Here is a 21087-nt window from a genome sequence, read left to right as displayed (position 1 = left end):
TGGGGGGGCATGCTTAGGTTTAACTGATAGTTCAGCTTCTAACAGCAAAACGCTGTAACCAATGTCAAGAACTCAGTCCTGTGAACTCCTAGAAAGAAGAGTTTGTTATCAATTACTTTGGACAACTCCAAGCACAATGAGGTGTCCATGGGAGGAGCCGGAGAAGCCTGCAGCAAACCATGGAGGAGCCTGCACAGGAAATGACTCCACTGGGCTCTCCCAAGGCCCTATTCCCCTCTCTCCCTTACTGTGCTGGGTAAAGATGTTCCCCAGCACCCTAAGGTATGACCTAATGGAAAGACATCTTTACAGTTACAAGTACTGGGGGGGAGGTGGGACAAGGGCCATAGAAAGTTAACTTTGAAAGGAACTTATGAGTGGGTCTGCCAACAATTTCTTAAAATCATTTTATTTTTATATTTTTACAGTGTTAAGGATTGAACACAGGGCTTCACGTATGCTGGACCTGAACTCCACCTTCGAGCTACACCTCAGCTCCTGTGTCAATCATACAACATACCCCTGTGCATTGTGGGGAAGGGCTCTGCACAGAAAAGGAATGATTGTAAGAGCATGTTAAAAACAAAAGAGTGTATCGGTGTTTCCTGCCACTGCCACAGTGGGGAAACTGTACTTTACTAGGAGATTACCAGCCAAACCCCACACTGCTGCCTACCAAAGGGCAGCTTGCCCAGGGCTTGCTGTTTTTAGCGTTGCATGATTAACTCATTGTCATTGTGTTATGAAATGACTACGATGGCATAAAGTTCATCAAAAATTCACAACAAGTTTCTTTGAGGAAATAGTTATGCTCATCAAAATTAACTAGTGTTACTTATAAACACAAAAAAAAATCAGCTGTATTATTTAGTCTCCTAATGGAATAGAAATTCATTATCTTCTTTATCCCAGTACCTATAAAAATTAAAGATGTGAATTATGTGGTGCAATAACCATAAAAGACAGTCAAAATTATGAATCCCTAATAGGAGAAATGAGGTAAGATTGAAAGAAATGGAGAGAAAAACCATGGTTTTCTAGTTGGTAAATTAGAAATACTAACAAGGAACATATTATTTAATATAATGATGCAATGTAATTCCAATTGAAGTAGATAACATAATCACGAGAAATTAAATTAAATCTAGTTAGGTCAGTTTTTCTAAAGATTGGGATTCTATGGTATAATGAAAACTGCCAATATCATCTGCTCATTTATAAGTTGTTGATGTGGGAATTGAGGATAAATCCTTTAGTTTTTGTGTAAAGCATGATTAGGAAATAGCCTTTTACTCTAATTTTAGTGGAATGAAACAAGAATTCATCTGAATGAACTGGCATCTATCCCATTCAGTGTCTGACTGCTGGGTGCTTCCAATACATTCTATAGCCTTTCTGAGTGGTTGGCACAATCAGCATGGATGTGTAGAACCATGGTGACATCACAGGCTGAGGCTAAGCTAGTGGCGTGGCCTCTATCTGGCTCATGCAGAGTGAGGTACTCCTGTGGGCGTGGGATGGACCTGTCTGGTTGTCCTGTACACCAGATAACCCAATCATACCAAAGGAACAAAGACAGAACAGCAGGTGACGTCTCTCACCAACATGCATTTTATAATTTTAGTTCTCATGATGCGAGCAGGCTCCTGAACATAGGAGCTGCTATTGTCTGAATAGTTGTGTCATCCAAATTTCTTATTGAAAATTGAAATCCCAGTATAACAGCATTAAGAAGAGAGGCCAGATAGTCTCTGCCTTGTTAAAGGTTTTGAGGGAATGAGAGTCAGCTTCACCATCCCTTCCACCATGGGAAGACACTTATTTCCGCCCCCTCCAAAGGACTCTGCAATAAGGTGCCATCTTGGAAGTGGGGGTATCAAGAACAGCCCATGAAGCTTGATCTGTAAGCCTGCTAACCACAGCCTCTTTCTCTATGTCCTCTCAACCCCACAAACACAAGGGTTTTCTATAGTTGTGGAGAGAACGCCTTCCCTGAAAATGACTCGTGGACATTTTTCACTGAGTTTGAGTTCAGCTCCACACGAGTGACATTACTGCATCAAAGTCCAATAAATAGCTACTTTGAGCATTGCTTTTCTTGGTGGCATGTGCTTTGAATGGGTGAGGTCCTTCAAGCATAAGATCTTTTGTACATGTGCCAGTGGCACAAATCACATCAAAAGGAAGACTTCAGAGTGGATGCATGGGGGGTGATCCTGCTTGCTTTTAGCAGCTTTTAGTATGTATTATTGAGAAATTATGGGCCCTTTCAAGCCTGCTTTGAACAAGGGAGATAGGAGTGTAGCTCAGTGGTGGAACACTTGCCTACCATGTGCCTCCAAACCTGTAGCAAACTGTCAGACAACCATGAGCACTGGTAAAAACAAACAAACAACAAAACAAAACAACAACAAAAAACCCAGGAAAGAGAGCTGATAGTAATACTTATCCACAAGGTGGTTTTGCAGATTATAGTGCACAAGGTATGTGAAGCCTTGCAGTGCCCACCTGCATGATGGATCTGGGTTACCAATGCTCTGATTATTATTAACGAAGACCCTTAGATGCCATCATGCCAACCAAAAGCTGTCTTAGAGGTGTCAGCTTCTTAGGAAATGAGATAGAGCTGGAGACAGAGGTCAGAATTCCAGTTCAGCTCGCCAACCTTGCGCTGTCTCCTCATCTAGAAAGTCGAAGACAGTAAAAGCATCACTCAGGACGGTAGCCCGTTCCTCTGGATCCTTGGTGACACTGAGGACAGTAGCACGTTCCTCTGAATCCTTCATGAGGCATCAAGAAGGATTAAATGTGTGAAACTTTCATTTCAAGAAATGTCGGAGGGGTGGATGGGGAGGGCAGCTCGGGCAGCTGGGGAAGCCATTAGGCTGGGATGCAGATATTTGTCAGTTCATCCTATTTTTGGTGCATTTCAAAGAAAACGGCACATGTCTGTACTTCCCCCTAAGTACTTTACCATGTGCATCTTTAACTAGAGTTCAATTTTTTTTTTACTGGGTTAAAAAAAAAGTTTAATGTAAAAATTTATACCAAGTTTTTAGATGACTGAAACCATTTCCAAGCACCAGACACCAGACATTACCTGGTTGGGAGCAATCGGCAGCTGCACATTCTTGGTGTGGAATGTGGCATGTGGGCATCTGCTTGTGGGCTCCCACAGATGCTGGGGACAGCAGGCTGGGGCTCCAGGAAGCAGACTAAGACTGAGGTTAGACTACAGGAGGCTTATTATGGGGTGGCTGAAGAAACCAGCCGTCTCATGGACCCATATGAAGTCATGAAGATTGGCCTTGACTAAAAAAAAAAAGTGGTTTCATCAAAATGATACTTAAAAATACAAATTTCATCCTCTACTCCCTTTTTTCCCCTCAATAATATGTATTTTCTGAAGGTGGACTCCTGCCATTTGTCCATATCCCAAATCTTTTGAGCCTAGCCCCACACCTTTTCAGGATCTTGAAGGGTAATTCCCAGACTTCCAATCCAGAATGTCAAAATCAGACAACAGACTTGTTGTTTCTTTGCATCATTGCTGGGGTGTGGTCACGTGCTCTGGGCTCTGGCTAAACAGATGGGTCCATGCAAAGCTTTGTTGGAAACCGATCCATATATCTGGATAAGCACCAGCATCCATGTGGTGGTCAGAGGCCATGGCAGAGCTGGTGTGGCTTTGCACAACAGCTAAGGAAGTGATCCTAACAGCAACCTCCTGCCCCTGGCCTCTGGGTGGGGCAATTCTGCTTTGTTATTGCGGGAGTCACTTAGGATGCTCAGTCCATGGTCCATTCTAATCTTTGGTATCATTACTTATCTAAGCCAACTAGAGGCAATTCATCTGCATGTACCCCAAACCCTGACCAATACACAGCTTTTCATTCACTTTTTAAAGTTCCAGTACCCTTTTATTAAACAAAATATAGACATTTCTCAACTTACAATAGAGTTATAGTCCAATAAGTCCACTGCAAGCTGAAAATGTCACATTGAAAATATATCAAACATATCTAAACTGCTTAACACAACACAGCAGGCCAGCCTACCTTCAGCATGCTGGGGACACTGACCGCAAGCAGCCAACAGCTGGACTATTAACAGTCCTGGACTTGTGTATATTGGTAGCCTAGGAAAATATCAAACTTCAAAATCTAAAGTATTATTTCTACTGAAATTCTATCACTCTTATGCTATTACAAAGTGAAAAGATGAAAATCAAATCACTTGTATGTCAGGGTTATCTGTATTCTCTGGAAGCCCAGTATACTAAGTAGATTACAGTCACTCTGATACGAGGTGATCATCTCACTCTTCAGGATCTAGAACTCTAGGACTCCAGTGACTTCACTCTTAGCAAGAGGCACAATGTCCTTGATGAGGCTATTAAAGGGGGTCCATCATTGCTGAACCCGGACTTTTTTCTTGATTTTTTTGGTCCAGGGTTTGGGAGAGGCTTCATCTCATCATGTCTCCTGTTGTACAGTCCTAACAAGTCCCTCTTACTTGCAAGCACACCTACTTAAGGTTTCCATAGCCATTTGCTTACTCTTTCTTCCATGTATGTCCATCATAAGTGTCTGCCAGGAAAACGCCAATTCAAGAAGCAGCTCAACCATGACCTCTGTGAACTTCTTACTGATAGATCTCCCCATTTCATGGGTGATCCTTTCAGGGGTCACTCAGCACACATGGTCACTCCTTTCCTAGATTAAGTATTCTCCCCATTATGACCCCAGATACTCTGTAATTTTGATGAGTACACATCCTAAATCATTAATACACCAAAGTGAGTTTCCCAGGCTTCCTTCCACCTACAAGATCTGCCAGGGCTTCGCCTCAGCTAAACCTACCAAGAAGCTAATTAGCAAAGGGAAACTGAGATAAGAAGATTGGTTAAGGCAGCCCAATGGCTACACAGTGTAGGGTTTAAGCAAAGCAAGAATGTCTAGGGATGGAGGAGTAAACGACCAACTCAACAGCTCCTCATAGAAGTCAGTGAGGTTGAAAGGGACTGCAGAGTTAGTTGAAGGAGAGCCAAGGCAACTTAGTATGACCCTGTCTCAAAGTAAAAAGTTGAAAAACAGGCTGGGTCTGGAGTCAAGTGGTAGGCCCTAGGTTTAATTCCTTGTATTGCCAAAGAAAAAATGACAAGACGTCACTGTCACTGTAAATATAGGAAGTAAGTGATTCACCCTGCTGTGTAAGTCAGTCTCAAAGACAGAAGATACAAATGGAAGTGGGATCCAACTGTCCCTACATGTTCTCAGCCACTGATGTGATTAAAAAAAAAATACATATGACACACCCTTGACACACTCACTGACAGACCCAATCCTCAAGGTTGAGGGGGGGGATAAGAGAAGTGCTATTCTTGACTTCTTTCCAGTGAACAAGGAGGAACCTCCTGCAGAAGCAGAAGCGATAGGCTTTGTGAGGGTAGGTTCTTCCTTCATCTATCTGCTGCTGATAGCTGAGAGTGAGAAACCTAGTCAGGCTGGGAACGTTGTGTATATGAGCAGAGACTTGAAGAACCTTGAAGGGGTTGGAGCCCATCAAAGTGTCCATTCCACCAGGAAGGATGGGAAGTTCTTGCTCATGGGTTTGGATCACACACACACACACACACACACACACACACACACACACACACACACACAGAAGCAAATCTCTAAGGGAGGGGCACAGTACCCAGCTATTGTGTCCTCACAGACAACACAATGAACTCACAGGATGAAAGACCAGTAAGGGTTCCAGAGGCACTGGCAGACCCCAAGCATTGCAGTGGAGCAGGTGGATTATATCTAGGAAAGAAGCACCCCCAAAATGGGGTATCTTCTGTAATAAAACAAACAAAAAACAAGCTTCAGTAAAGCTAAAATGATTTTTGGAAAGATACTTTTGGTCCAAGTTCAGGTCAACTGCAGCAACCGGAAAAGCAAATCTAAACGCTTTGCTCATGAGAGTGTCTAATTTACACAAGAGGATCAAATAAAGATGGCAAGACTGTAAAGGAAGCCAGCATCACTTCATAGGTTGAATTCTAAGGTCACTGAGGCAGCTGCAAAGAAGCTGGATGCTCTTTAGGAATTCCCACAGCCACCCTGGAGCTGTCACATGGCAAGCTGAGGTGAAAAGAGAAATCATGTAGCATTGTTTGGGATCCTCTCTAAGTGCTTCAAATAATTGAGCGGGGTTGGACAGCAATAGGACAAATGCTGGGCTGTCACCCCAGGCTGAGGCAGGAGATTTGTGAGCTCGAGGTCAGCCTGGGCTACACAGTGAGTCCCGGGCAAGCTTGGGCTTTGGCAAGAGCTTCTATTTCAAAGAGACCACCCCCCAAAACAAACGCTTTGCCATAGAAGGGCAGATCTATGCTTTAGGGAGCCTGATGATTAGTCCATTTTAGAAATCTGGTGTGAGAAAGAACATGAAATCATCCATGTGAAGTATCCACAGGCCTCAGTGAGGGAAAGGACCTGGATACAATGTAAGCCTACACCCACCTCATTAATCTTTGCCATATCATTAGAACACTAATGTAATCTACTGAGTAACAAATATATCCGATTCATCCTAAGAAATGTTCATGGTAAAATCAGTCTGATATGCTGGGTACATATAAATTGACACACCTTTATATCCATCTCATGTTTGGCCAAAGGGGAATGTGCCTCCCTTTGATAAGGGGTCTCAGAAGCTCAAGGCTCTGCCTCAAGGGTTAGTTTTCCAGGAAGCAAAGAGAGAGGTCACTGAGGATAGACCCAGTTAAGATCTCACTGGTCTGGCTTTCAAAGCACAATCACTAACTCAGCCGGCGCTCTACAGAAGCCCCCAGTGTGAGTGCAGAGGTGAGCAGATCAGGTCTCACCACCACTCAGGCGAGGTCAAATCGCCCCCCAGCGTGAAACACAAACTTGACTCAGTCTTCAGCTGTCAGTGTGCAAACATTTTCACCACTTCCTGCTTTCTGTCACGCTCATCACCAGGGAGCTTCAACTTTGAGGTAAGGATCCCCAACAACCGGCAAATTCTTACTGTTTCAGTTGGATGACTATTAAAACGCCATCTGTTCCAGGGAATGATTGTGGTGCCTCAGTCTCCTCAGTGAGAAAATGAATATTCAGCCCACAGAGTTATTTTTAGAAATCTGATCTACTACATTGCTAGGCCAAGATAAAAGTGTTTATGTAGGGCTGGAGAGATGGCTCAGTGGTTAAGAGCAGAGGACTGGAGTTTGAGTCCCAGCATCCACATCAGGTGGCTCACAAATACCAGTAACTCTAGTTCTAGGCCTGAGTCTCTGTGGGTACCTGCACTCATGAGTACATACTTACACATAATTAAAAATAATTTTTAAAAAATGTATGCAATCACCACTTTCTATTACAGAGTCCACAGTGAAAAAGTAATGATAGCATATTCAATGCATACAGGTACCTCACAGGCTAAATTATAGCTTAAAATGTGAATTCTGATGCACATGTTAATGTGAGCAGGAAAGACTGGCCACAAACAATTAAAACGTGATTATGCTCATCCAAATCGATGTCTTGGTGCTTTAGCATCTGGATTTGTAGATGTGTAGGGGTTACCAGTGTAAGCCAGCAGGTATCTGCTGCACCTGAGAGAAGTACCATTAGCAGAGGCAATACGGGTGTTGTTCATAATCCCAACACCCGAGGGACCGAAGGCCCTTAGGGAGAGTCAGAGAGGCCGAGCCAGAACTTTGAGAATAAAGTCGAGCTGTGGGTATATCTGCTCTGGCTTTTGCATTCCTTAGTTCTGTGTCTCTTCATATGAATATGAGCTCTTCTATCAATCCCATCGTCTAGTTCCTGGAGACTTGCGTCAGTCCTGGGATTCATTTACCAAAAGATCTCATTCATAGGCTTTGAGAAGCAGCCACCCGCATTGGTCCAATCTATACGGGTCTCACCCTCAGTGTCAGGCAGCAGGTCAACTGTGCCACCAAGTTGTGCCCAACACCATTTCTAGTCTGCAAAGCCTCCCAGGAAGCTTAGACCACTGAGCTGCCCAGAAGTATTAAGTGCTTGGTCTGTCCTAAGGTGGAACACGTCCCAGAGAACAGATTTCACGGCTCGAAGATTCTGGAGACCATAACCCTACCTCACCTGCAAACATCCTCTATGACTCTGTGGGAGAGAGATAAACCAGCTCTAATCGCTGTGGAGTGAATCCTTACAATTTTACATCGTTGCTGCATCCATTTTGATCATAGGCTGTTTTTTTTTTTTTTTTCTGCCAGAAGCAGGGCTCTGTCACCTCCGACACAATCTCCAGCCTTTACCGCCTTCTAGTTCCTCAATGTGGTTGATCCAGACATCTGCCTTCTACAAACCACTTTCTGGAGACCACTTCCCTGTGGGACAGTAAGATGCAACCCACTCGGTTCTTCTGAGCCCCCATCCCCACATGGGCTTTGCAGAGAGGCCATGGTGAAAGACTCTGAGTCTCAGTGTGACCTCTTGGAATTCATGTCTTCTTGCTCTGAACAGACTCATGAAAGCTGTCACAGAAATGTTTGGCTAACACCAGGAACACACTCGTCAGTGCTCTCCCTCCCTCCCTCCCTCCCTCCCCCTCTGCCCCTCTCTCTCTGTCCTCTCTCTGTTCTCTCTCTCTCTCTCTCTCTCTCTCTCTCTCTCTCTCCCCTCTCTCTCTCTCTCTCTCTCTCCCCCCCACCATCCATTCTGGACCATAACTCTCTCCTGTACTCTCTAAACGTAGAGAGATAAACCATTCTAATCTTATTCTCTTCTTTTCTTTCTTTTTTTCTTTTTCTCCGAGCATTCTCTCTCTCTCTCTCTCTCTCTCTCTCTCTCTCTCTCTCTCTCTCTCTCTCTCTCTCTCTCATATTCATTCTGGAGACCATAAGCCTACCTCACCTGTACCTCTCCTGTAAACATCCTCTAAGACTGTGGGAGAGAGATAAACCAGTTCTAATAACTGTGGAGTGAATCCTTACAAATTTACATTGTTGCCGAATCTGTTTTGAATATTGGCTGAGTTTTCTTCTGCCAGAAGCAGGGCTCTGTCACACATACACATACACATACATGCGTGCACACCATGCACATGCACACACACACACACACACACACACACACACACACACACACACACACACAGCCCCAGGCATGGTATGCACATGCCCCCAGGCCCTGTTACTAGGACAACCTTGATTTCCAAATTGTCTCTTTCCTAAGTGTTGATTGTCTGTTCTTCATAGTCATGATCCTAAATTTAAAAACTCACTTCTCTTGTTTTGGGTCTGACCTTCCTTGGTTTATGTACTATGTGGGTAATGCATACTCACAATTCACTTATATGATTTAGGATCTACAACACACTTAGTCGATGAGTAAAGACATACATAAATACCATTCTCTGCCCCCAGACACTTACAAGATCATGACTAAAATTGAGAATGGTGACTTGGAACAGAGGGTGGAAAGTAGAAGTTATTCCAAGGGAGGCTTGACAAAGAAGGTGACCTCTAAGGTAAGCCTGGGAGAATGGATTGACAGACCAGGCAGGAAGAAGAGCATTGGAAGTGGCCATCAATGAGAGGCAATCACAGGCTCTGGGGAAACCACAGATCCAATGTTGACACCACTGCAGGAGCCTCGAGCACTCTGTGGAAGGGATTAGAATCTGGTCAGGCAGACAGAACTGTCTTGTGGGCCATGAAAACACATTTAGTTTCCACACTACAGTGGACAATGAGGCCCAGTCCTGAAGCTGGCGGCCACCTGCTCACAAACCTGAAAATTAGTGACAAATACATTCTCAGGTTCTGTTCCTGACTTACCGAACCCAAAACTCAGAGGAGTTTTAACCACTAAGTACTTCTGAGCTGGAGTATCCAAATGGTGGAAGGTCAACCATATAGGGGATAGTATGCATATGAGATAAATACAAAGAACGGGGCATATATGTAAGATCTATTTAGGGCATAAAATTTGAGTGCATGTGGGAGGTGGGAAGAGGAAAAACCGTCTAAGATAAAATTCAGGTTTCTCTCTTAAGAAACTGGGTAAATAGTAAATTCACAAAATTAATGGCATCTAGACAGACAGAAGTGATGGTGGGAGCAGTGGGCACCAGCCGAGCATGAGGAGCCGTGGGGCACCAGAGATGGTTGGCGGTGTGGAACCTAAGCCAACCATCACCAGTCAGTGGTGAAAAAGTGCTGAGATCCAGCGATGCCTTCCCAGTGGGAAGCCAACACCAGCCATCTAGCCCAGCAGTGTCAGGATCACCACCAGCAACATTCTGGCCCACTTCAGCTCACAAGAACTAATTGTTAAATACACAGGAGTCATGCCAGCTTTTTGTTAAATGCTTGGTAGCTCTGTGCTACCACATAGAAATCAGCAAATGCTACAGATTAGGTCTCTTTCTCCTGGAGCTCATGCCCAGTGCCAGCTACCTAGACATACTTTCGATGATAACTAAGAATAAGTGTAAATTCACTAGCTCCGCCCCAGAATTATTGATCCAAAGATATTGGGATAGTTTTCACAGTGCTGCCTTCACCCACAGACTTGGATTCAAGAGGGAAGGTGAAGAACCCGGTTGTAGACACACAGATTTACCACTGGCCCATGAGGGCTAGAATGGTCTATAAGGCAGTGGAAAGGTCCACAAGTCTGGGTTGGCTCAGAGAGACCCCTGGTCTGACCTTTGCTAGACTCTAAACCAGTGTACTTGGCCATGCTCGTATATTTCCTAAAATGTATTATTATTGTTGTTGTTATTGTCACTGTTACTTTTTAGGAAGAAATATGACAGTTTAAGAGTCTGAGTCTTGCACTCCTTCACCTTTTGGTGCCAGGTTCCAACAATACCCTTAGTTCTCTGTCCAGAAATGCCTGATGGAGTTCTGGCTCCTTAGCCCTTTCTCACTGAGCATCTGCTTGGAGGCTGCACATGAGAGTAGGCATTAACAGTCCAGCCCAGATATGAATATCCCTCTTGTGAACAGCTTTGGAAATGGATCTCTAGATTTTCATGATGAAAATGGGCTCTATCTAATCCCCAACTTCAGTCCGCCTACTAAATGATTTTAGAGTTACTGCTTGGGGGTGGAATGGGGTGTGTGTGATATAACAATATTAAAAGGTCATTAAGAAAATAGTCAAGAGGATTACAATATCAGGCCTATATAAAGACCTAAATTCTAGTTGGGCAATGTCAATGACCTGGACCACCATAACGTAGGCTGTCACCATAAGCCAGTCTAAAGAGATGGGTGGAATAATCATTCCTTTAATGAGGTAATGTTGTTTTCCTTCCCAGAATTCCCAGCCCTCAGGAAGGTAGCTTACAGGGTTGCATTCATGCAGCTTCATAAGCTGGTGCACATTTCCTCAGAAAAGGCTATCTTCCCCTTTTCTACTTTCTGTCTCTGTTTCCAGCATCTTCCCCCTACTACTTTGGGTAAGCAACAAGCAGTTCTTTCTCTAAAGCTCCTCTCCCTGTCATAAGGTTAATCCTCAGGCTGGCTTAATTCAACATGACATGGCTACTCCCACTTCTCTTCTCTGTTCTCCTCTGGAGAGCAGCAGAGGTTTACAGTTTGCCTGCCTGGAGGTTTTTCTTCAGAACTAGTACAATTGTATCAGAGCTCTCCCTCCCCCATCTCTGTCTCTCACTGAGAAAGTCTGGGACAGACTAAAAGTAGCACCTGGTCATTTCCCATTCCAAATGCCTGTCTTAAAGCCAGCCCAAGTCTTCTGGTCATACCTTACCAGCAACAATCTAACTCTGGCCGCCTGACTTTATTAGCCTTACTGACAACCTACAGAATCAGCAGTGACAAGTAGGGCTGCTGTGAATGTGACAATGGCCTGGTGGTGGTGGTGGTGACGGTGGGAGGGGGCTGCTGGGGACACGGTTCCCACAGTCTGTTTTGGACTTCAAATTTAATTAGAATTATATAGAATGCCCTTGCCTTACTTGAGTATGATTTATTTGCAACACGTTCTAGCAAAAAGAACACTGGACTAGAAACTGTGGGGTTTCCTATACATTTACACTCACGTGACTCTGCAAAGCCATCCAACTTCATTATCTACAGAAACTGAAGTTGGCTGCTAGAGATAGAGCTCAGTGGTAGACTGCTTATCTTGTATACCTGGAGGCCTAGGACCAATTCTCAGTACCACATACTCATATCAATAGCCCCCACCTCAAAAAAAATAAAAACTGAAAAGTTTGAGTTAGATACAATTTCCAGTTACTTACAGTTCTCTGCTTTAGTTTACAAATGAAAACACAATGTTGATGATTAAATTATAAATATTCGTTGGAAAAATTGAAAATAAATGTATGTAAACAGAGAGTACTGTGTTGTGGACTGAGTGCTTCTGTTCCATTCAGAGTCCCTCACGAAGGGGTTAGTGGCCTCAGGGCTGGCTCACACTCTCCACCATCCGAGGATGGAAGGAGAAGGAAGGCAGCTGCAAGTCAGGAAGCAGTCCTCACCAGAACCCAACCATGTCAGCACTCTGGTCTCCGACCTCCCTGGCTTTCCGAACTGTGAGTAGTGCATCCCTGCTGCAGGAGCTACTGGTTCTGTGGTATTTGTCATGGCAGCTCCAGCTGATCGAAGCACATTCTAATCTTTTCTCACCGAGAAGTAAATCTCACTAAGTGCTGAGAACGTATTTCCAGAATGTATATGTATGCTCATATGTGTTCATATGTGAGGTACCTGCACACACTTTTTTTTTTGGGGGGGGGGGGTTCGAGACAGGGTTTCTCTGTGTAGCTTTGTGCCTTTCCTGGAACTCACTTGGTAGCCCAGGCTGGCCTCGAACTCACAGAGATCCGCCTGGCTCTGCCTCCCAAGTGCTGGGATTAAAGGTGTGTGCCACCACTGCCCGGCCCACATTTTTTATGTAAAGAAATCATCACATATATTGTCAACCTGTGTGTATTTTACATTACATCATAGAGCATGGACATCTTTGACATATCTACCCCGTCCCTTTCACAGATGTATAAAATTCCTTCCAAGAAAGACATATCATAATACCTCAGCCAACTAAACAACTTTGCTTTTAGTTTATCTTTGGTATTTTAAACCACGTCACAACCTTTTTTAAAAATTCTTTCATTTTTCAAATCTCTTGTGATCCATGTCCTGCTAGTTTGTCTTAAATAAAATTCCTTAACTGAAAATGCTAGGACAGGAAATGTGCCGTTTTTATTTTGTTTGTTTTTTTAATCTCTTCTCTTTGTGTGTGTTTATATGATGTGTGTGTGTGTGTGTGTGTGTGTGTGTGTGTGTGTTTATGTTTATGAATACCTGTGTGCCACAACCAGAGGACAATCTCAGGTGTCAGATCTCACATTCTACCTTATTTGAGACAGGATCTATATTTGTGGCTTGAACACCAGGCTAGCAGGTTTGTGATCATCGGGGAGGGGGGAGGGGGTGGGTGGGAGGGGTGGGGGGTGGTCACATGTCTCTGCTTCCATCTTGCCGTAGGAACACTAGAATTACAGGAGTGCTGAGGATCTGAACTCAGGTCTTCATGCTTGCATGGCAAATTCTTTACCCACTGAGCCGTCTTCTATGTGCAGTTTTTGCGTCTTTGACCTCACATTCTTGTCAACTATGAGCGTTAACAATCATTTAAATCTTTATTAGTCAGACAGGTAAAACGTTACACTTCAGTCATACTTAAAGTCACATTAATCTGATTTTGATTGACGATGACTGCATTTAATTAATGACTGGAGCTCAGACTCTAAAGCCAAACCATAAGAACTTAATCCCCAGCCTTGTTTATGCAAAGATACATTGCATTTGTTTATGTTGCAGAATGTTTAACCATGAAAAGATGTGTTGCTATTTTACCTTGCCTGCCTAAGCACCTGACTGGTCTAATAAAAAACTGAATGGCAAGGGAGGAGGTATAGATGGAACTTCCAGGCAGGGGGAGTAATTTAGTAGGAGGAGGAATTTAGGCTTGGAGAAGTAAGAAAAGAAGATGCCAGACAGACACAGGGGAAGGAGGAAAGAAAGACATACAGAATGAAAGAAAGGTAAACAGCCCTGAGGCAAAACATAGATGAATAGAAACAGGTTAAATTAAGGTAAAAGAGCTAGTGGGACAAGCCTAAGCTATGGCCAAGCATTCATAATTAATAATAAGTCTCCATGTCTTTATTTGAGAGCTGGTTGGTGGCTCAAAGAAAATTCCAACTACATTGAAGTTTTCCATGGACAAGATTACATGGAGTGGAAGCCTCCTGAAAACAATTTGACTAAGGCATGGCTTTCAGAACGACTTTGTAAGTCTTGTGTAAGTAACAACAACAACAAAAATCCCTTGGCTTGAAATGCCCTGAAATTAGACTCAAGTAGCTTAGGATGTGTGTGAGGTATATGAATCTGTTCCAAGTTTATCAAAACTGCATCCACATAGCAAAATTCAACCCACCTAAGCATGATGCATGCACCATGGGTGGGGATGGTGATGCCCGGCTCTTCTGTCTGTGTCTTGAGGGTAGAAGTGAGCCCCTAGATGAGACAAATTCGCCTTTTCGCGATATAGTATTTATCTCTATGTTACAAAATAAAGAGGAACCCATGCATTGCTACAAACCATACACACTCTCAAGGCCCTGAGGCATTTGTTACTTCCCTAAAGCAGGATGTGGTGGCTTCCTTCATCCCATTTCCTGAGGGCAGCTGCTCAGCTGAGGCTGGCCAATGGCACGCAAGGTAGCTTGTTCAGCACTGACAAATCAGCTTCCCAGAGGGCTGTGTGGGGCAGTTTGGTGATCCAGAGGAAGTGGAGGGCAATGAATCACGGTGCCGAGGGTAGAAAATAAAGTAACAACCGTGATTCACATTAACCAAAAGAAAAGGTTAGGGGGTGGGGGTCAACTCCAGATTAAAACCACATAAACGCACTCACAGAGCAGCAAATGCCACAGTGAGCATGCCAGTGTAACTTCTGCTTTTATGAAGTGCAAAGCAGCAGCAGAAAAGCAGCTTTCCAAAGCAAAGCCTCATACATCTAATGATGGCAACAGTGAACTCATGTCGTCTCAAATGCAGCTACACCCAAGAACTGAATTCTTCTTAGTAACCCTAGTATTTGTTAGAAGAAAAAGTGACCCAAGTAATGTAATATCTTTGGCTAATCTTCAATATTCCTTATAGGCCTTCTCCAATTTCTTTGGAATACCATCAAACTTTTTAAACTTTAACTGTTTGCTTAAATTACTTTACCTTTACAAATAAGGGTTTTTGCCTCGTTAAGTCTTTTCTCTACCATAATTTAATTTCTCAAAAATAAATTACCTAATAATCTCCAATAAGAGGATAAAATTAAACTCATTCAAATCAAATCAACAGGCAAGTGAAACAAACAAACAAAGTGAACCAGAAGCGAGCCTCAAAGTCATTGGAATCCATCACTTGGGAACCTTCTGGAAATGAACGCATAAAGCCATGCAGCTCAGACTTGATGTATGAGCCTACTAATGCCATGTAGAAATAAACTGTGTCTTTTTGTGGGTAGAAAAATAAGACATAACCAATTTCATAAAACATACTACTGAGTTAATGTTTGGAGAGGATTTGGTTTATTCTGGCCCTACAGATGGCCAAGCAGACTTTAAAATCAGGGATTGAGTAATTGTAACAGTGTGGGTGGGAAGGGGTAGCAGTCGGGTGGAATGTTATATGACTGCAGCAGGTGTTGTGAACAGTCATTGTAATCATTAGCAATGTTAGGAAACAAATGTGTCACTCTTGGAGAACTGTGAGACAGCCTCAGGCTGGTGGAGGCACGGAGGAAGGGAGAGAAAGAGGATGGAGCAGGTGTACAACATGATTACCCATTCACACACCACTCACATTCCTAAAGGCTCAACAGAGCAGAGCTCACAGCAGATAGCCTGGGAATAGCTTCAGAGTGACTGACTTTTGTGCAAATTTCTTCCCCAAGGTTGGGAGTCTGCTGGGCTAATCAATTCTTAGAAATTGCTGCTTTACATTCTACTTGTGACTTCTCAAGCACACATTTACACTCCACTTGCCGAGAAACATTACAGAACAATATGAGAAACAACATCTGGGGCTAAAATATTTGCTTTCTGTGTTCAGTTTTTAATAATTCCATATTTTATTCTGACCTACATAGCACATTTGATCACTTAGTAAGACACAACGATATTATTGATCATTTCACATGAAACACTAGGGATCATTTTATCAACGTGTCTAGCTTTCTATGATTTATCTATGTTTCCAAATACCAAGCTCCCTTAAAACATGTTAAAACTGCACCCTAGACAATAAAGATAATATTTTTCTGGTTAAATTTGTCAATATTTTTGGTTACAGAATTATGATATAATAGCTTATTGTAGGTGAATTTAAATCTTTTTTATAGTGAAAAATATAGCAACATTTTTATCACAGAAGCAAAACAAAGTCATAGAAAACATAGAAGAGCGAATTTTAAAATCTCAGCCCTGTTGGTTAATACTCTTCTGGAGTGTGTGATTCTAGAATCTGTATGCACTCACCAACCTCTCCCCCTTCACTGCATATTACTTCATCTTGCAGCTTATTATAACCAAAACTACACAGTGTACTTAATTATCATCATGCATTTCTCCTGCCACAGTGGAAGGCTCTTGGGGAAATGTGTCTTAGGACTTCTGTTCATGATTAACTCCTCTTAGCCTCATGCAGCATTCTGGGCTCCCTAGGATTTCATGAATGAAAAGTCAGCTTTCACTGAGCATTCGGAAAACTGAAATAGATTGTACAAGGTCTTTTTTTTTTCTGCCTCATTGGGGAAAAAAAGCCATCTGATATTGGCTAATTCTTCTGTTGGTTGCTGTTTTAATTCAATCAGCTAGTTACCAGGCATGGATTTGACTCATTTTATTCTATGAGAAATAATAGGAAGGAATGGGTTTGGTGGTGAGTGAAAGAGAGGACAGATGGGCAAATGGGGTGATTGCAGAGGCCACTGTGGAGGGGAACGTGCTGAGAAGCCTGCCGTGGAGCACACATGTCACTGCTCATGCTCAGTCCCTTCATGGTCTGATACCCCACTGTCAGGTGAACTTTGTATGGCAAACAATTCTCCATCATACTTAAAGGGAAAGGATAGAGGAACCTGAACAACATCTGTAGGAGCTGGCGGGAGGAAGCCAGGAAGAAGCCCCTCCACGTCTTTCTAATCACCAGCAGTTACGGAGGCTTTTCTCCATTTAAAAAGATCCACTGAGCTCCTGCCCAACGATCACTGTCTCTGGCCAACAACTTACAGTCCACTCTTGACCTTCCTTTAGATGCTTGTGGTGAAGATGTCCATTTTATGAAATTATTCCTGAGTGTGCCATTATGACAGGCAAATGATATGTGCTAGAATAGTGTTTACTTTTTTATGTGGAAGTAATTTTGAATTTGCAAAACAAAACAAAACCAACCTGTAATGCTCAGTAACTATTGCCATTTGATAAAAAGAAAGCAATGAAACACAAAATAAACCAGATATACAAACTCATGTTAAACCAAGTAGGGAATGCAAATGACAGATCAGCACGTGGAGAGATGCTTGGCACCATGAACCATCAGGGAAGCGCTCACACCACCACTCACCATGGCAGAGCTCCCCAAGGGATAAGATAGGAGATCTGTGCTATGAGCTGGGGGGGGGGGGGGGGGGGGGGGACAGAGGACAAGGGTGATGCTCAAATGCTACTGGGGGGTGGGGAATACAAATGACTGCATCCTCCTTGGAAAAACAATTTAGCCATTTCATGAAGAAATAAGTACATACTTATATCACCCGGAAATCCCACTTAAAATGAAACAAAATGAATGTCCATAAAAATCTTGCATGAGGATGTTTATAACAGCCTGTGCATTCTAATAAAACCAAAAAAAAAATCAATCATAATCTCTACCAATACAGGATACATACATAAAATATAAGACATTTATACAATGAAATCTAGTTAAGATATAAAAGGGAATGAACTGGTGACCTGTGGGTTACTTTAATAACTTTATATTTGAGAGAAAGTAGTTTAGCACAAAAGTCCATCTGCTATATCAGTCCATTTTATGAAATATCTAGTAAGTTGGATAAAGAACCAAAACACTCATATGTATATACTTAAAATTTATGGCATATACACTATACTTAAAAGCATTTTTTAATCTTAGGATCTTAGGCAGAGAGCAGTAGCATATGTCTTTAATCCCAGCACTTGCAGGATGGAGGCAGATGGATTTCTATGATGCTAGTCTAGTCTACATAGTGAGACCCAGTCTTTAAAAAATGGAGTTTCAGGGCTGGAGGGATAGCTCAGCTGTTAAAGAGCTAGGCTCACAACCAAAAATATAAAAAAAATGGCGTTTCCTTCAAACATGTTTTTCTGCTGAAAATTAAGTTGTGGAGTTTCATTTATGCTCCTTTAAAAAGTGGTTACATAATGATCAAAGACACTTAGTTTCTGTTGTGCCATATCCCCCTTTCCTCAGAATCTCTTGAATGTGCTCTAGCAGATGCTAACAGCAGCTGTGGGAGTCACTTTTTTTCATTGCTGTAATCAAATGCTCCACAGACACAACCCAAGGAAGGAAGGATTTATTTGGACCATGATTTCAGAGGGGTCTGTCCATAAGTGCTTAGCCCCATGTACTCGGGCAGGAAGCCATGGCATCAGGTGTGTGCAGAAGAAGATGCTCTTCACATGTTGGCAAATAGGAAGAAGAGAAAGAAGGACAGAGGAAGAGGCAGGGCAAGTTATAGCCCCCAAGGACATACCTCCCGTTAGCTACTTATGGAAATTAGGCCCTATGTCTGCCTTTCACCACCTCCATAATGAATCATATCATGTACCTTTCAAATGGTTAACCCATTGATAAGGTCAGATCCTTCACCAACTAACTGTCTCTAGTAATGTCCTCACAGACACACACAAAGGAATGCTTTATTCAGGTGCTCTTAGGTGTTTCCTAATCCAGTCAAGATGCCCTAACCATCAGGGCATCACTTATGCAAATGTCCCATTTAGTGCCAACCATTCCCATTTTGGGTCCCTGTGACTTTTACTGAAAACTTACTCGGGACAGAAGTATTCCTAAATCACTCATGGGTAGGTGAGAAGTACCAAAAGAGTCATTAGCCCGTGGAACATTCCTCTTCAACAGAGGACAGGAGTGTGGATACACATCCCAGCTCCCTCTCCTCTTGGGTGAGGTCAACAACAGCTCCCACATGGCCCCAAAGGACTAAGTCCAAGTGTCCATAGTACGAAGCTGCTCGTTTACACAATAACTATCTCTCAGTTTACCAAGTAGGGTTATGTCTTCATAATCCCACCGTGAATTAAAAATATTGTACTGCATACTCCTAGCCCACGAACACCCTAGCTTAGCACGCGGTCTGCTGTGTAAGACGGGTGGCTCTATCTTGTAATCACGTGGCTGGTCACAAGCTATGGCTCACAGCTGTTCCCTAGGAGCCTGAACATTGCCAGTCAGCCCTGCACACTGCTAGCCAAGGAAAGGTTCAAAACTCAAATTTCGCCGGGCGGTGGTGGCACATACCTTTAATCCCAGCACTCGGGAGGCAGAGCCAGGTGGATCTCTGTGAGTTCGAGGCCAGCCTGGTCTACCAAGTGAGTCCCAGGAAAGGTGCAAAGCTACACAGAGAAACCCTGTCTCGAAAAACCAAAAAAAAAACAAAAAAACAAAACAAAACAAAACAAAACAACAACAACAAAAAAAAACCCTCAAATTTCAATGGGTGGTTTCTACTAAATGTATCTCGCTTTCCCACCATCACAACTCAGGGATTGCCAACTACTTTTCTCTCTGTTCCATTTATTTTCCTGTCCTCTCACTCCCGCCATCCTTCCTAGAGTCACCCACCCAAATGAGGACTGGCATCTTGATCCCAAAGTCTGATTTGGGGGGGTCCCAAATCAGACAGTCGAGAGGTGTATCTTAGGGTTTCTATTGCTGTGATGAAACCAAAAAGCAAGTTGGGGAGGAAAGGGTTTATTTGGCTTACACTTCCATATCACTGTTCATAATAGAAGGAAGTCAGGACAGGAACTCAAACAGGGAAGGAACCTGGAGGTAGGAGCTGATGCAGAGGCCATGGAGGAATGCTGCTTACTGGCTTGTTTGCCATGGCTTGCTCAGCCTGCTTTCTTATAGAACCCACGGCCACCAGCCCATGAGTGGCACCACCCACAATGGGCTGGGCCCTCCCCCCTCAATCACTAGTTAAGAAAATGCCCTACAGACTGGCCCACAGTTCCATCTTATGGAGGCATTTTCTCAATCAAGGCTTCTTCCTCTCAGATGACTATAGTTTGTGTCTAGCTGACATAAATCTAGCTAGCACAAGGTGACACTTACTAATCAATGTACACATTTGTTTTCTTTTCCTTGGGTTATACTGCAGAAACATGCCACCAAGTATACAGACATTTAAAAAATATTTATTTTTGTTATTTTTAACTGTGTGTGTACATTTGTGTCTGTGTGTTGTGGTGGTATTGTGTTCCCCAAAATATTGTGTACCCTAATACATTTATCTGGGGTCAGAGAACAGACAGCCACTATATACAGAGGCTAGAAAATGGTGGCACTCATGCCTTTAATCCTAGCATTCCAGAGACAGAAATCCCTCTGGATCTCTGTGAGTTCAAGGGCACATTGGAAACAGCCAGGCATGGTGACACACGCCTTTAATCCCAGAAAGCAAGCCTTTAATTCCAGGGAGTGATGGTAGAAAGCAGAAAGGTATATAAGGCGTGAGGACCAGAAACTAGAAGCATTTGGCTGGTTAAGCTTTCAGGCTTTCGAGCAGCAGTTCAGCTGAGAGCCATTCTGGATGAGGACTCAGAGGCCTCCAGTCTGAGGAAACAAGACCAGCTGAGGATCCGGCGAGGTGAGGTAGCTGTGGCTTGTTCTGGTTCTCTGATCTTCCAGTTTACCCCAATAACTGGCCCCAGGTTCATTCTTATTAATAAGAACTTTTTTTTTAA

General features: G+C 43.2%; 1 protein-coding gene across 1 annotated transcript in view; it reads right to left on the bottom strand.

Annotated features, from left to right (window-relative positions):
* Rin2 (Ras and Rab interactor 2) overlaps window positions 1–21087 on the bottom strand; it is a 219938-nt gene that overhangs the window by 137382 nt on the left and 61469 nt on the right. The gene's annotated exons all lie outside the window — the stretch shown is intronic.

This window comes from Peromyscus leucopus, chromosome 4 (genome assembly GCF_004664715.2).
Source record: "Peromyscus leucopus breed LL Stock chromosome 4, UCI_PerLeu_2.1, whole genome shotgun sequence".
In the NCBI taxonomy this organism is placed as follows: Eukaryota; Metazoa; Chordata; class Mammalia; order Rodentia; family Cricetidae; genus Peromyscus; species Peromyscus leucopus.
Note: the sequence above shows the minus strand (reverse complement) of the source record. Positions and strands in the feature narration are given on the sequence as shown.